This window comes from Cydia pomonella, chromosome 7 (assembly GCF_033807575.1).
Source record: "Cydia pomonella isolate Wapato2018A chromosome 7, ilCydPomo1, whole genome shotgun sequence".
In the NCBI taxonomy this organism is placed as follows: domain Eukaryota; kingdom Metazoa; phylum Arthropoda; class Insecta; order Lepidoptera; family Tortricidae; genus Cydia; species Cydia pomonella.
The window spans coordinates 1,580,437-1,597,241 of NC_084709.1; positions in this window are offsets into that span (position 1 = coordinate 1,580,437).

Genomic DNA, 16,805 nt, shown 5'->3' on the forward strand with positions numbered 1-16,805 from the left:
TCCATAAAATTACGTTTCATGTATGAGAGAATGCATAAAAAAACTTCTGTGAAAATTTTAACAGGCTAGCTGTTGCTGACACGAAGACAGCCAGATGGACAGCGGAAGCTTAGGAACAGGGTTCTGTTTGATATCCTTTGGGAACTCAACTCTAAGAAATATCTAAGTAGTTGAATTCCTTGACCCCAAATATGTATATTTAGACGCTAAGTTTGTGATTCTCTAAGTACGTTATTTAGAACTCGAGATAAAAATGATATACGTGTAATTCAAAATGGCTATGGGCTAAGCTATGAACCTAACAAATACCTGAAAAAAAAATGCTGTTTTTGTCCAGCGTATCCACATTATTACCTGAAACTGCCCTACTAATGTCCTATAATATTTATTTATTTATTTATTTTATTTTATTTATTTATTACATTCCTAGCCGAAATAATAGGAATTATTACTGCAATGTTCTGCCGCCAGAATGCAGAATTAGCTCCTATCGTGAAACATATAGTAACTATTACATATTGTGCAATAAACTGTTTTTTTGACAAGTTTTCACAGATAATAAAATATAACATTGATGCATCAAGGTGGTTTGTTTACAAAGGGCCTACCGGGAAACGTCATCATCATCATCATATTAGCCTTTTATCGCCCACTGCTGAGCATAGGCCTCTCTTTTAGTACGCCACTTATCCCGGTCCCGAGCCAATCTCATCCAGAAGTGACCCGCAGTCTTCCGAATGTCGTCCACGCAACGAGCCAACGGACGCCAGGCACTCCTTTCGTCTGAAAGCGGCCACCATTCCGTTAGCATTTTGGCCCACCTGCCATCACTCTGCCTGGCAACATGTCCCGCCCAGCTCCATTTTAATTTGGTAATGACGCGCAACCGGCGGCGGCGGTACCGGGAAACGTGAAAATCGAAATGTAGTTATCTGCGTTTTTATCGCTCGAATATGCAAGAGTGATGCTGACGCTAATGAATGGATCAAAAGCTATTTAGAGGAGAGATTGCAGTGTACAGAAACGGATAGTTATTTGTAAAAATAAAAAAGTTACCAAAAGGAAAAGTTTAGGTCTACATTTTTGGTTAAAGGTACTGGAGTTCCTCAAGGTAGTATCCTCGGCCCTTTAATGTTTTTAATTGCAATAAACGACTTTCCTAGCTGTATTAGTCAGGACTGTATTATATTTGGCGATGATACTACCCTAATAATAAAAGGAGACAATAAAAGTCTTCTTGAGGCCAATGTAAACAAAACCTTAACAGACGCCGTTGCCTGGTTCAAAAGAAATAAATTGCAACTCAAAATAGATAAGACGAAAGCAAAGAAATTTTGTAATTATGCTGAAGAGCCATTAGCTTTAGACATTAAATATAATAACGCCAAAGTCGAGTTAGTAGGCAATTGTACATTTTTAGGATTTAATATTGACAAGCACTTAAATTGGAAATATCGAGTAGACCACATTTGTAAGAAGCTGAACAAGTTTGTCTTTGCTCTAAAGCGACTGACACAAACAGTCTCATTAGAAGCGGCGATGTTAGCGTATCATGGATACGTATCATCAGTGCTAGGCTATGGTTTAGTTCTTTGAGGAAATTCCACAGATATAGAACGGGCCTTCATATTGCAAAAAAGGTGTATCCGAGCTTTAGAAAATACTTGGTTTATGGAAAGTTGCGAGCCACTCTTCAGGAAGTTTAAAATATCGCCACTCCCGTGTCAATATATAAAGGAAGCCTCTATTTGTTAAGGAGAACTAACTATTTTACATACCGTTGTGAGACAAGTACAGTCAAGGTATTAAACATGGATACGTACAAAGTGACAAAAATATGTACACACTACCTTAATATAAAGGCAATAAGGTAGTGTATACATATTTTTGGCACTTTGTCCGTATCGATATTTAATACCTTGACTGTACGAAACATACGAGAACACAGTACAAAAATCTAGTGCTTCGTCCTCCTTGCCGCTGTTACATTTATAAGAAAACTGCTATAACATGTGCATAGTGCAATTTAAGAATTATAATTCCTCTCTTCTGATTTTTTATTTTTATTTATTTCTTGTGTTTGTTCTTTATGTTCATTAAAAGATTAGTAAGTATTCGAATTCTATGTTTTTGTTACAAATGCTGTGTATATTTATTGTGTTAAGTATATTTTCTTGGATATTGGTAGCATCTAGTTTTTTTTTTTAGTTCTAGTTCTAGGTTTAGTTCTAGTCTTATAATTAGTTTTAGTTTTACCAGGCTTCACTGAAAACCAGCGTCCCGTAGTGTGTCGTAAGACTAACTTCGGGACATCAAGCTAAGTGAAGACCTTTTAGCGCAATTTTCTATGTGAGTACAATTAAATATTAATCTAAATTTTGTAACTTTTTGTGCTAATAAATATTTCTTATTCTTATTCTTATTCATAACCCTGTATAACAATGGGGTTGTTTCCAATTTTTTGAAACGCTTGTATTACGTTCTATATTAAATAAAAGTTGCCCTAAAATTCAACTTTTATACTAAAAACGGCTTTAAATATGTTAAATTAACAAAATATATTTTGACAGATGCTTTCGCACCCAAAACGCTCTTTGAAAATTGTGTGAGTATGACGTCACAGTTTACGGTTTGACACATAACTACATACACACGTAGAAGATACGAACTGTCAACTGACATTTGCCATTTGTTGTTTATCGCCTAACTGTCAACAGTGTCGATCCGAGAGTTGTGACGTCATCAGAATCTTCAAAGACGTTTCGAGTTTGGTCACGTGACGTGTGCCAAAAGATATTTTAAATGCAAAATTTACAAAATTATGGTCATTACAGGTCCCCGAAAAGTAGTTTAACATGTTCTTATAATCTAAAATAATTTATTGGGATATTATTCTGCCCTAAGATTTGTAGATGGAAACAACCCTATTTGCCTGATGAAATTAAATTAGAAAATAAATCGTTAAAAATTAAGTTGAGAAACTGGTTGCAAGAAAAGTGTTTTTATAGTATTAAGGAGTACTTGGATAAATATAATTAGGTATAATAAATATTGTAAATATTGTATTTAGTAAGTAAGCGATGCTCTCACCAGCACATTGCATGTTGAACTTGCATGTACTATTTGCACACCTGCATGCAGGTTGAATACGATGGACCTATTTAAAATTTTAAGATCTGTAATACCGTGTTCATGCAAATAAATATTTTTTGATTTTTGATTTGATTTAGAGGTTTGATAACGAAATTTCGATTTTCTTGCTTCGCAGAGACCCTCAGATTTTGATGAATTGTGGTAGTTGCGCCCCCTACGCAGTTTCGCGTAATATTCTCTACTTGAATTCAGTCAGCGAATTCGCATATATTACAACATACAAATTAAATGATGTTATTTAATTATCATGCATTTCTCTGGTACTTGTCCGTACATTTATTGGCGCGAGCGAGACGGACGATATACCTAAATGACATCGACATACCTAAGTGTACGTTCGAATTGGCTTATTCTAGGTTACTTTGCCTACTATGATACTCAGTACACTAGCATTAATTAGACACGTAATACCTAATTAATAGTAATTTATAATTTACATCAGATAGTTACCGCACTAGTACCGTACTATGTCGAAAATTTCAAGGGCCATATGTACTGTACAATGTTACGATACATGTGTGAATTGGGACCGTGCGAAGTGCGTGGTGGGGGTAAGTAAAGCGATCCCAGCGCATAAGGTGGTAAAAATTTGAACTAACTGCGGATAGCGTCTTTAACATTTCGTACAATTATATGGCTCGAAATGAAACTTTGATTTACGATTACTCCTGAAATATTCATTTAAATTGTATGGTGTAAGGACTATTGTAATCTGTATGAAATGCTTAATATAACTAACGTATTTATTTTGATAATTGTTAATAATGTATCCATGTAAATAGCTTTGCAAATGCCACATATTACGTGATCTTTTTCTAGAAGTTAAGAATGGATATAGTAAGTTATCCTTAAAAGATAGACATTTCACATCGCGGACTTTTTTGTAGACCTATGAATGAGAAAGCTCCTAGCCAGCGTGATTTTTTCCGACAACATCGTTATATTTCAAACAATTTACACAAAACCTTAACAAGTTATGGGTCAAAATCAGAGAGGTGAGAATCATGCTTCTGACAAAGATTTTCTTAACAAAATAACGTGATTTTAGTAAAATACTTGTTTCGAAATGAAGGTTCTGCGCATATTTACAAGGCACTTATCATATTTATTTTTCTACGATAATATTTTATTCGATTTTAAACAAAAAAGGTCCAAATAGTCATTTCGGGAACGCGTCCTTATACCATGTTTCATAGTAGATACAAGTCAAAAATGTTTAAAATTAAGACGCAAAATTGATTTTTTTTTTAATATTACCTTTGAAAATCATTAAATTACGAATATACGTATAAATAAAATTTACAGCAGTTTAATTTCTTCATATTTTGCCTATTCAAAAGCTGTCTGACGTTTATTAAATCATTCAGTGAACGCGGTAGACATCGATCGATGTAACTAAAACAAAACGCGCTAGGTGGCGTTAGCGAGCAACAGTGTGAAGTTCAGTAGTCAAAGGAAAAGACGTGTGCCGTGTTTACGGAAAAAAATAATTGATTTTGTTGTAAAGTACCTTTTAATTTCGTAAGTGGGAAGCGTACTTTAATTCCCTGTCACTACGGGAACGCTGTTTGGTGATTAGTTTTTCAAAAATTTGCAAACTTTTTGCTAAATTATTATAAATATTACAGCTCACTTGTTCCTAACCTCTAAAACCAATATCTAACACGGCGGCGTCAAGCGTGATATGAAAATATTCATCGGATAGTCATTTCGGGAACGGTCATTTCGGAAACGTTCTCGTATATGACAGGCGTTCTCGAAATGACTCTAGCGTTCCCGAAATGATACGGGCGTTCCTGAAATGACAATTTTCGGGCAAAATGACGCTCTAATGCTTTAAAAAACATGTAACCATGCAAAAGGGCAAGGGTACGGGTAACATGGAAAATGATAAAAATGAAAAGAAAAAGAAGCAAAAAAAAACGATCAAAACAGGACATACACTGTCCTGTTTTGATCGTTTTTTTTTCTTCTTTTTCTTATAAAAAACATCGTGAAAAGGCTAATGCAAGGAAATGCAAGTTTTTAGATAAAATGACACCTGAACAAAGAGAGATGAAGAGACAGAAAGATAGGGAATATTACCAAAGAAAGAAGGCTGAAAATAAAGTTAAGACTTAGTGATATGACTTAAAGACAGAAGAGGAAACAAAGAAAGTTGTGGAGAAAAAAATCTCAAAAGTATAGACAGAAAAAAAAGATGTTGGCAAATATTTTAGCTAAGAGCCCGCCAGATTCTGAAAATGAGATGGAAAACGATAATCGCGTGTCAAGGAAGAAAATAGGTTAAAAAAGATAAAGCACAGGCTTACAGAACTGTTAAAAAACAGAAAGATAAAATACAGAAAATGCAAAGAATTATAGATCAGTTGCAAAAAGTAAAGAAACAGAAGACGCGAATAAAGAGCATCCCAAAAAATGCTGATACGCCTACTCGCAAAGTTGATGAATTAACAAGAGGATGTTCTGTTACTCCTGAAATTCGTAAGCGTCTATTATTTGGCGAAGTTTTGACTACCCAACTAAAAGACATTGATAAATTACCAAAAAATTCTAAACAGCGAGAGGCTTTTCAAAAATGCGTCAGTGGCAACCGTATCAAAAAACATCGTTTAAATAATATGACCAAACAATTTATACGCAAAAATAAACATAATGACAACATTTTAATATCTAATCGGAAGCGTCCAACATTTTTAATCACTAATCAGATTCGTGGAGATATTCATAAGTTTTGAGCGGGATGATATCAGTGCCCCCTGGTAAGAAAGACTGCATCAAGGGAAATAAACAAAAGAGGTTGCTTCTATACTTGAAGGCCAAAACTGACTTTAACTTTTGATACTCGTGTTTCTCATTCTTTAAGTACAAATAAAGGTATAATACTGTAAATGTATATATTATATTCATGTCCAAAATATGCAAAAACCAGACGTTGTAGTCATTTAGGGAACGTAAACGTCATTTAGGGAACTTCATTGTCATTTTGGGAACACTCCCATCATTTTCGGGAACATCACAAAAACTGCAAATTTATCACTAATGAGTAATGCTATAGTTATATCTTTCATATACAACCTGAAATGACCTTTCAACATTTGTATTTATGTTATTAATTGATAACGTACTGCACAAATGTATAGAATAAATTAAAATTTCGAAACGAAATTTACACTAATTGAAAATCTATAGAGAGTATTTTGAAAAATAAGTCTTTTTATTATAAAAATATACAAAATAATAGCATTTACCGATAGAGGGACAGGTTAATTATAATTTCTTGACGGTGATTATTAAAGGCATTGGTTATATTATTATTAAAAAAATATTTAAAAGTGTTCCCGAAATGATTTAAGGCCCTGGCATTTTTCTTATTAACAGGTAGAATTTCTAAAATATATATTTGTGTGCGTGCCTCTTCACAGGAAAGGTTCATGACAAATGACACAACATATTCCACTAGTTAATTTTCTTCAAAACAAAACTTGATTTCTCAGATATTACAAAACCGAAAATGCTCACCTCTCTGATTTTGACCCTTATATACTTAAGCCTTCCTCAAGAATCACTCTATTGATAGATTAAAGTCGTGTGAAAATCCGTTCAGTAGTTTTTAGTTTTGGAGTAGTTTTATAAGATGTAGTGAATTGACGTTTTCCCCTAGACTTGCGGACACTAGGTTGCGTGACAGTCGTGCACGCTCCCAATAGGTAATTCGAAACGAGTGGCAATAAATTAAAACACGACCTGAGGGAGTGTTTTAAATCGACACGGGTACCTACTAATGGTGTATTATTTTGTTTGTTGTGGAAATTGAATAAATATTCCGCATTACGCTAATGAAAGACATTTGAGTAATTTACTGATAATTTAAAAGGTGATTAAACGTTAGGGACGTATGGGCTCAGGTCCTAACCGATATTTGCCTAATTAATATTTATTACCTACCTAGTATTCCTTAGTAGGTTATGTTACGTCCCCCCTACTGTATTATACTTACTTAATAGACTGCGAGCCAGGAACAGGGGGCCTACCGCGAAAACCGAAATTCGCAAATTGCGGGGATCTTTCTCTTTTACTCTCACTAAGACGTAATTAGAGTGACACAGAAAAATGCCCGCAATTGACGAATTTCGATTTTCCCGGTAGCCGCCCTGAGGGCCTACCGCGAACCACGTTCGACGTGTTGCCTCTCTGTCGCACTTGTAAATTCGTACGTAAGCGTGACAGGGAGGCAACACGTCGAACGTGGTTCGCGGTAGCCCCTTAGATTTCCATGACCAATCGCCTCCCGGGCGATAACTCGCATAGTGGTTAACGGTTACATATGATAAACGCTCGTAGATGTCAGCTGCCGCTCCGTTGGCGGGTTGAGAAATAGCAGCCACCGAAACACTTAAAAAAATTAGTCATCGCCTCCCGTTTGATACTTTGTCAGATGATAGATAAAAACTAAAGGAACTCGAGCTATGATTTAATTATTAGCAAAACAAAGTTTGTTAAATCTTTCAGGCTAATTAGAGGCCCTATTTCACTATGCGATCTTCAGGGCTCTATTAATTAATCAACTCCTATGTACCGGGCTTACCACTAACCGGGTTAACCACTACCCAACGCGCGATGGAACGGAGCATGCTAAAGCTAAGGAAAATACATAAAGTCAGAAGTGAACGCATAAGAAAAAAAAACGAAATTAACAGATGCACTAAAATATTCGCTTAAAATAAAATGGCGATGGGCCGGCCACGTAGCGAGATACACGGATAAAAGATGGACAAAAGAAGTGACTCTATGGAAAGGCCCCGACGCAAAAAGAAAATCAGGACGACCACGAAAGCGATGGAGCGACGACAATAGTAGCCACGGCCGGTCAAAGATGGCTAAATAAGGCAAAGGACAGAGACGAATGGAACAAATTGGAGGAGGCCTTTACCCAATAAAGTGGGGATCCTATCAACTTTTAGTTTGAAAGAAAAAAATAACATTAAATTAAGTTGAAATATACTAACCATAATAAGTTTAATTAATAGTATGTACCTAAATGATACCAAGTGTGTAAGTAGTTGATAAGAAAATAAAGAGGCTTTTTATTTATTTATTTATGTACCGGGCACGTAAGGTGTGGCTGTATGTCACTAAATAATAATAATAACACCTGCACCATAGTTTAAAATTAATATCTAAAATCATATATCTACACTATTCTACAAAAAGCCGCTATATTAAATACATGCCGAATTGTGAGAAAGTTTATGCAACTTGACACAGAAAATAATACCCCGGAAACAACTTAAATTTAACAACGCTTGCTGCATTTACTTGGTGAATAAGCCGTAAATGTAGCTGATTACCAGCCTAGAGCTGAGAAAATCAACCCTTTCGATAATAATAATTCAGCCTATATACGTCCCACTGCTGGGCACAGGCCTCCTCTCATGCGCGAGAGGGCTTAGGCTATAGTCCCCACGCTAGCCCAATGCGGATTGGGGACTTCACATACACCTTTGAATTTCTTCGCAGATGTATGCAGGTTGTCTCACGATGTTTTCCTTCACCGAAAAGCTAGTGGTAAATATCAAATGATATTTCGTACATAAGGTCCGAAAAACTCATTGGTACGAGCCAGGATTTGAACCCGCGACCTCCGGATTAAAAGTCGGACGTCATATCCACTCGGCCACCGCCGCTTATAAACCTCTAAATACGACATATTAATTCTGTTAACAAAGAACTACCATTCCTCCTAATCCTAACGAAATAACGATACTTTTTCTGTATGAATTTCGGGAAGAAACGGTTTCCGCTAACTAAACCTTAACAAATCACTTTGATTTGTGTGTGTATCTACAATATTTGAATTTATATGTCACCACAGATATTCGGCACTTAATTTATGAAAAAAAAAATGTCATCTGTGATGTGCATACTGGACCAATTAAATTGAATTTAGTACAGTACAGTAATTTTTGAAAGTAAATCTGCGACCCAATATTTAACATGCAACGTAAAGAAATGATTTTTAAACATAGGGGCAACTTTTGGGGGTCAAATGAGAAATACAGTGGCCTATGAAGCCGATGGTCCAGGGTTCGAATCCCGGTAAGGGCATTTATTTGTGTGATGAACACAGATATGTGTTCCTGAGTCATGGGTGTTATCTATGTATATAAGGATGTATTTATCTATATATGGGTTGTATGGGTTTTAGAGCTTAAACATGCATAAAATAAAGATTGAATGTCAAAAAGACTACAGTGTTCCCTTTTTTTAGAAACGTTCAGTTTTTTTTCTTACTTGTATAGTTGTCTAAGCTGTGATATATACGTATCAGACACGCGCACCGCACCTCATAGTCGGTCTGACTTCCTGATCAAATTAAATCATAATCAATATAACAAAAAAGCCTAATCCTATACATGAATTTTGATCGGAGTCTCTTTTATTTAAGGTTTAAATTTGAATGTAGATTTAATACAATGGTTGGACATAGGTTACTAAAATTACTGACGCCTTAATGATAGGCGAACCTGAACCTGATAATGATCAGAGACGTGATCATATATAATTATTGATTATTACCTGAATGTTGACATGTGAATCTTTATATTATACTTTTGCTTGCAGTATTTTCAGAGTTCCTTTACATTAATTCATGGATATGGTGAATTAAACAATAATAACCCTCCAAGGCTCTCAACTTTATCTAGATATCTATATCATTTAAGCTTCTAAAAGTAAAAATATATTTAAAAAAAACTCTGGAGTTGCAGGCGTACATAGGCTACGGAGACTGCTTATCATCAGGCGGGCCGTATACTTGTTTGCCACCGACTTAGTATAAAAAAAAACTTATATACGAAATATCGCAAGGAAGATGATGTAAAGAGGACATGAAAGTGTAGTTTTTTTTAAGTCAACTTTATACTCGAACTTGACCAATCAGTCACACTACTGTGCACTATGTCTGACTTGATGTGAATCAAATTGATTTATAAAAAACAGTACGTTTCCGGAACAAATCTGCAAAAAATATAGTTATTTTGACTAGTAAGCCAGGCAGTGATTCTAGTGTCTATGAAGAAGATGGGTGCAGGCATAATTTTTTTAGCCGTCATCGTTACATTTGTGATGACTGTCAATCCGAGTTTTCTGGGACCGGTTCACATTTTTATTTATTTTATTTAGTTTTATAGTAATTTGACATACATCATGCCATTAAAAATGTTTTTATCACACTTGCTCGAAAAAGATCTTATTTCATGCGGGTAGAAGGACAAAGGCATGTATTGTTCCCGCGGGAGTTATGGATAGTGAAAAAAAATTTTCACTCCCGAGGGAGTTATAGATTTTTTGTAACTAATTCATACGAACCAATAGATAGAAATGGGTTTTACTTTTAGAATACTGACGTTTATAATTTTTTTTTATTGTTTATCTTTTAAATATTTAATTTGATTAATTTACTAGCCGTTTCCAATATTTTTACAGAATTTTCAATTGTGACTGAATGCCGGATAGGTAAGTGTCTTCGATGCTTAACCTGTCGAAGAATGACAATATGGCGGACGAATATATGTTTGAAATGTCGCCGTATTTAAGAATTATTTCGCTTCAAATTAGGTTTTTCTTAGCAAGTGTGATGAAAAACATTATGTGTAACTCCGGGGATAAGAATATTGCAAACTTGAGTCTTTAATGCACTCCAGCCTGCGGCTGTCGTGCATCTAATTTGCAAGATTTGACTTATCCCCCTCGTTGCACAATGTATTATTAATTATCCATTCAAATAAATAAATAAATACATAAATAAATAAATAAATTAAGTATTTGGCCAAATTGCTTGGTTAGTTAAGTTAAGATAAATAGTTTACGTTAATTTATTTTTTCGTTAATAATGTCTTATATTATTTATGTTTATTTTTATTTATTATTTTATCTACTTAATCGTTTCATATGAAAGCCTTTGAAATATGCGTTTAAATGGATTAGGAGGCAAAACATTTATAGTTCTCGGAAAGGCATCAAATATTGTCATACACATATCGCGGACTATAATTGTTGAGCTAGTTGAGTAGGGTTTACTTAACATTGCACATTTCATACCGTTTATATTGAGAACCACTTACGTATTGCAACCCTATGCGGTACAGAGCATTACGGCCCAAAAAATCTGGAATTTCCTGGATTCAACGGGCATTTAGTAATGACCTTTAAAGGGTCACAATAGATAACCTAAGTTATAAATAAATAAATAAATAAATATTATAGGACATTATTACACAAATTGACTAAGTCCCACAGTAAGCTCAATAAGGCTTGTGTTGAGGTACTTAGACAACGATATATATAATATATAAATACTTAAATATATAGAAAACATCCATGACTCAGGAACAAATATCCATGCTCATCACACAAATACATGCCCTTACCAGGATTCGAACCCGGGACCATCAGCTTCGTAGGCAGGGTCACTACCCACTAGGCCAAACCGGTCGTCAAATAAACCGGTATATTAACGGGTTTGACTAAATGGTTTTAGTTAATAAACATACTGTATCGAAATTTGTAAAAATATTTTTCATAATGTCAATACCCAAGAGGAAAATAGGGATTACGTTTGTACGGAGAAGCGGTCGTTCCGTTTCCTCTTAAGGCAGTTTGAATAGCACTGCAGCATCAAATATCAAACATTTATTCAGCAAATAGGCCACAGGGGCACTTTTACGTGTCCATTTTTACAAACAATAATAAAACCGGCCAAGAGCATGTCGGGCCATGCTCAGTGTAGGGTTCCGTAGTTACTCTTCTGTCACAATAAGCTAAACTGGAGCTTAAAGTATAGTAAATTGTTAACCAAGGGATGAAACGGTACCTTTCACCCGAGTTAAACAAATAGGCGAATTTGCATAATCAGTACCTAATTAAAGTAAGTCTTTTTACTATGAAGGGGAAACTTTTTGCGATAACTCAAAAACAGCTACACTGATCATGTCCGCTATAGTTTTCATTTAATGTCTTTCTTAAGCTCTACTTCCACGATTTTTTTCATATTTTTTGGACCTATGGTTCAAAAGTTAGAGGGGGGGGGGGACACATTTTTTTTTCTTTCGGAGCGATTATCTCCGAATATATTCACTTTATCAAAAAATGTTTGTTGAAGACCCCTATTAGTTTGGAAAGACCTTTCCAACGATACCCCACACTGTAGGGTTGAAGCAAAAAAAAATTCACCCCCCTTTACGGGGGAGGTACCCTCAAAATAATTAAATTTTTAGATTTTATTGTACGACTTTGTCGGCTTTATTGATTTATATATCCATGCCAGCTCGGACAGACAGACAGACAGACAGACAGACAGACGGACATGGCGAAACTATAAAGGTTCCTAGTTGACTACGGAACCCTAAAAATTACAAATAACAATTACAAATATGGAATCGATGAAATAATAAATACTTTATTTGAGATGTATACTCAGTACCTAATGCTACAGTTGCCATCCGAATGTCATGCTGAGCCTCTTCTCAGATTTGAGAATATTAAGCAAATATCTCCGTCACGCTTACAGGAGCGACTACTTAAGTTAGTGCGATAAGGACAACTGCAGCATAGGTGAAAAATTCTACGTAAAAATCTCAGATATCGAGGTTTTGTTCTCGACATTTCCCTCCTCCAATACTTAACCAATCGTAAAGAAATGTTGGAACGGAATGAAAAAGAAATTATCTGTGTCCGATTTCGTTCGCTGGTGTCCGACCATTTTGATTTTTGCGTTTATTGTTGCCGATTTTCTATGCTAGGCTTCTGTTTACGGCGCATTTATTTAGCTGTTTATAGCGCCTTTTAAAGCAACCTAGTTCTTATGAAAACAAGAATATCAAAAAAGCAAAACATACAGACAGGTACTGGTAATATGAAAATCGTCTAAAAAATATTCATATAGGGCCAAAATCCAGAGAAGAAATCGAAAATGTTTGTATGGAAGAATGTCCACTAATGCTTCCTTCTAAGGATGACTCACGCTGCCAGGGTCCTGGCCGAGGCGTCCAACACTTCGTTCGATCGGTGATCACGTGATGTTTTCTATAGAAAACTGAAGTGTCGAACGTCCCGGCTCGGACCTGGTTTTAGCTTGAGTTGTTATTATCTATTCGTTTAAAATAGGTAAGATTATTTATAATATGAAAAACTACATTATAAAAAACCTAACCTAGGGTGCCGCCACCAGCGGGGCAGGGCCCAAGCTGCCGGTGGTCAGTGCCGTAGAGAGAGGAACCGCCGGACTATCCGCGCCGTGTCCAAGATCACCGCCTTCTGCATCTGACCCTTGATCCAACCACCTAGCGAGAGTCTCTCAAGGTGTTGGTCGAGACTCTTCGCTATGAGACCGTTCGCTGACCTGTTACTATTATTATTATTTGTATCTCCGCTACAAACTTTCGGGTTTTTAAGCCAGGTCATTTATAAGGCGTACGTGGGGATATAGATCTAACACGTAGAGGCCTTTTGGAGAGCTTTGATGTCATGTAGTATTATTATTCTACACGCCTAGACTCCTTAACTCAAAAAATCTTATTAATTTAAGATTAGTAGTTAAGTTAGAAAAATGCATGTTTTTTTGATATGAAATAAACAGATTTTTTTTTTTTTCTTTTTTTTTTTTTCTTTTTTTTTTTTTTTTTCTCAACAATAATTACTGTGTCGAACATAAGAGTCAGCCTTTAAGTATCCTTATACAGGATACTTACTACATGTCCATGGAACATCTGAACTTAACGTATGTGAACCCCGAGTACCTCTACGCGAACGCCACGTCCAAGCGCCCGGGGCGCGGAGAATACCAGTACTACGTCTACGGGTCCGGGCGAACTCTCAAAACTCTCGATAATACTATAAAGGTAAATATGTATGTACTATGTAAATACTGTTTTCTGCCCTCCGGGTGGAAAGCGTCAACTTTGCTCCCGCTGCGCTAAACGAAGTTGCCGCTTTCCGCCTCCGTCGAGCAGAAAAATAATATGCCACGGGAAGAAACGTAGGATATTCCATCCCGCGTGTTTGCTATCCTCGCCTTCGGCTCAGGTGACAATTTTACACGCGGCACGCAATTTCCTACTTTTCCTCCCTTGGGACACAAATAACTATTAAGGCTGTTAGTGCATGTGCTACAATGGAAAAAAAGCTACTCTGCCGCATACATATCTATATCGACGATTGTTGGTACACAGGTACTTTAGACCATAACATTTAATTTTTCCACTAGTTCCTAAAAATCCCCCCTTAGGAGAGGAGTAATGACGTATTCAAGTTTTTGTATAAGATTTGAAAAACATTTTTTTCAAAACCTATCGTGTGGGGTATCAAATGAGAGAACATTATGAGACGATTCTAGAAATATACTATAACCCTTACATTAAAGAAACCTGTTTTCCAAAAATCTAAAAAACATTTTCGAAACATGCCAAATTTGGGCTCCCCCAGGTGAGATGTGGCTTGGTGATTTTTTCCAAAACACACTCCAAACGTTTTGTCATATCCTCATATCAAACATAAAATGAAGCGATTTTGTTAAGGTTTTTACCTTTTTTGTTTTTTCATTTTTGACTGTCTAAATGAGAACTTATCGTTATCGTATCTCATTCTTCGTTATTCGTCATTTAAAGTTAGGTGTGTTTGTTGTCCATGTTATGGAACATAAACTTAAAAACGCTACGTAAGTCCCACGTAGCGTTTTTAAGGGTAACTGATATAAGAATGGAGTCCACCTAATTAATATTGATTTTGGCTGTATCAAATATCAAATCAAATCACAATAGTCCGTTGTAGTTGAATATAATTGACTTAGATCAAAATATCACCTTGATTTACATTCCTTATTGAAAATAATGAAAAGCAGCCAATGAAAAGAAAGACTGAAAGAGAATGGGCATTGTAAAAAGAAATAGCCGAAACGCAGAATATCCAGCCCGAAAAAAGAACCCAAAGAGCATCTTGAAATCTCACCAAAAACATTTCACGTTAAGTATTGCCAAGACTAACATGCGCCTATAGTTGTCACACTAAAAGTCATCAGATCTCTTATTGCCAAGACTTTTACTCCGTTAATCCTAACCCTTTAACTCTTTAAGTCATAACTTTACAAACTCTAACTCTATAAAGCCATCTTGGTCAAACAGTACAGCTTGGCCGTTGAACACGAGCATGTTTAATGTCACAGCAAGGAAACGGCCAAGCTGTACTGTTTTTACTAGGATGATGGCTTTATAGTGTTAGAGCTTGTAAAGATAGGACTTTTAGAGTTAAAGGGTTAGGATTAACAGAGTAAAAATCTGAGTATTAAGAGATCCCAGGCTCCCATGAGCCGTGGCAAAATGCCGGGACAACGCGAGGAAGAAGATAACTATAGGCGCAGGTTAGTCTTGGCAATACTATACATGAAATGTTTTTGGTGAGATCGTTTATACGTCTTGCAAGCGGTCAGGCGATACCAGGAAAGTCATAACCAATAGCTTGGCACTTAATAATGTGGGTGTTGAAAAAAAAAAAGGTTTACTCAGGTAAAGTTTATTGCCGTCATTGTCTTTGTAGTGGCCGGCATTTGCAAACTAAGACAAGGAATCCTAGATGCATCCTTATTGATTATCTATATAAAGAGGCGAAGTTTAGCCTATAAAATAACAACTAAATATACTGTATCCGCTACCTATTGTTTGTCTCAGTCATTACCCGTTTTTAGCCTTTTCATTATTAAGATAAAGAATCCTAAATACACCCTAATTGGTTATCAGTATGATGGGGGCGAAGTTTAGCTCTTTGCTTGCAAAGACTCTTTGCAAGCAAAGCTCTCTCTTTGCTTGCAACCTTGGTTCGAGGCAATTTTTTTCGCAAGATTGGTTCATCGTCAACGCTCCCGATGGTACTACATATTAGAAACTGTTTTCAGGTAGATGTTTCATTCTACGAGTTCCGCAGCAACGAGTACCGGCGCGGGTTCGTCGAGATGTCAGTTCACTTCTGTGACATGTTCAATAATAACATCTTTATGCAGTTTACGGACCAGTTGCCCAGCTGTCCGCTACCACCGGTAACTTGAAATCGTTTTCTGTAACTCTAAGAGCCGTTAGGCACTGACAGACTAGACGCCGGCGACTTGGTCTCTCGGCGATCTAAACATAGGCAACTAGATCCAGGAGACCAAACCGAAGGCAAGCATAACTAAAATATGTTGTATTCTTCACAACCATGTTCAAGAGAGAGATGGTTACAAGTTTGTCGTCTCGATAGTTGCTCGTAGAAGACTGAAACAGCAAACATGAATATTGTCAAAACCAGATTTTTTCAAAGTCGAACGCACGGTCGTATCAGTCTGTGCTGTAATGTTAGGGTTAATTGGTTTGCTTATGTCACTAAAGGCAACCAGCTGTAACCCCTACCTCAAGAAGAAAACATAAGATGCTGAAAACAAACAAAGCCCACAGAGAAACTAAAGTGACACAAACAAACCCATCAAGGATCAGGTACGCTAGGTCAAGTCCCCTAACTGCTCTGCTGCTGAATAACAATAATTAATCATTTTAGAAATTCTGCGAATAATGTCAACAATTGTACTCTTTTAGATAGCTTATAAACTGAGAAACGCGGTTTTTAGG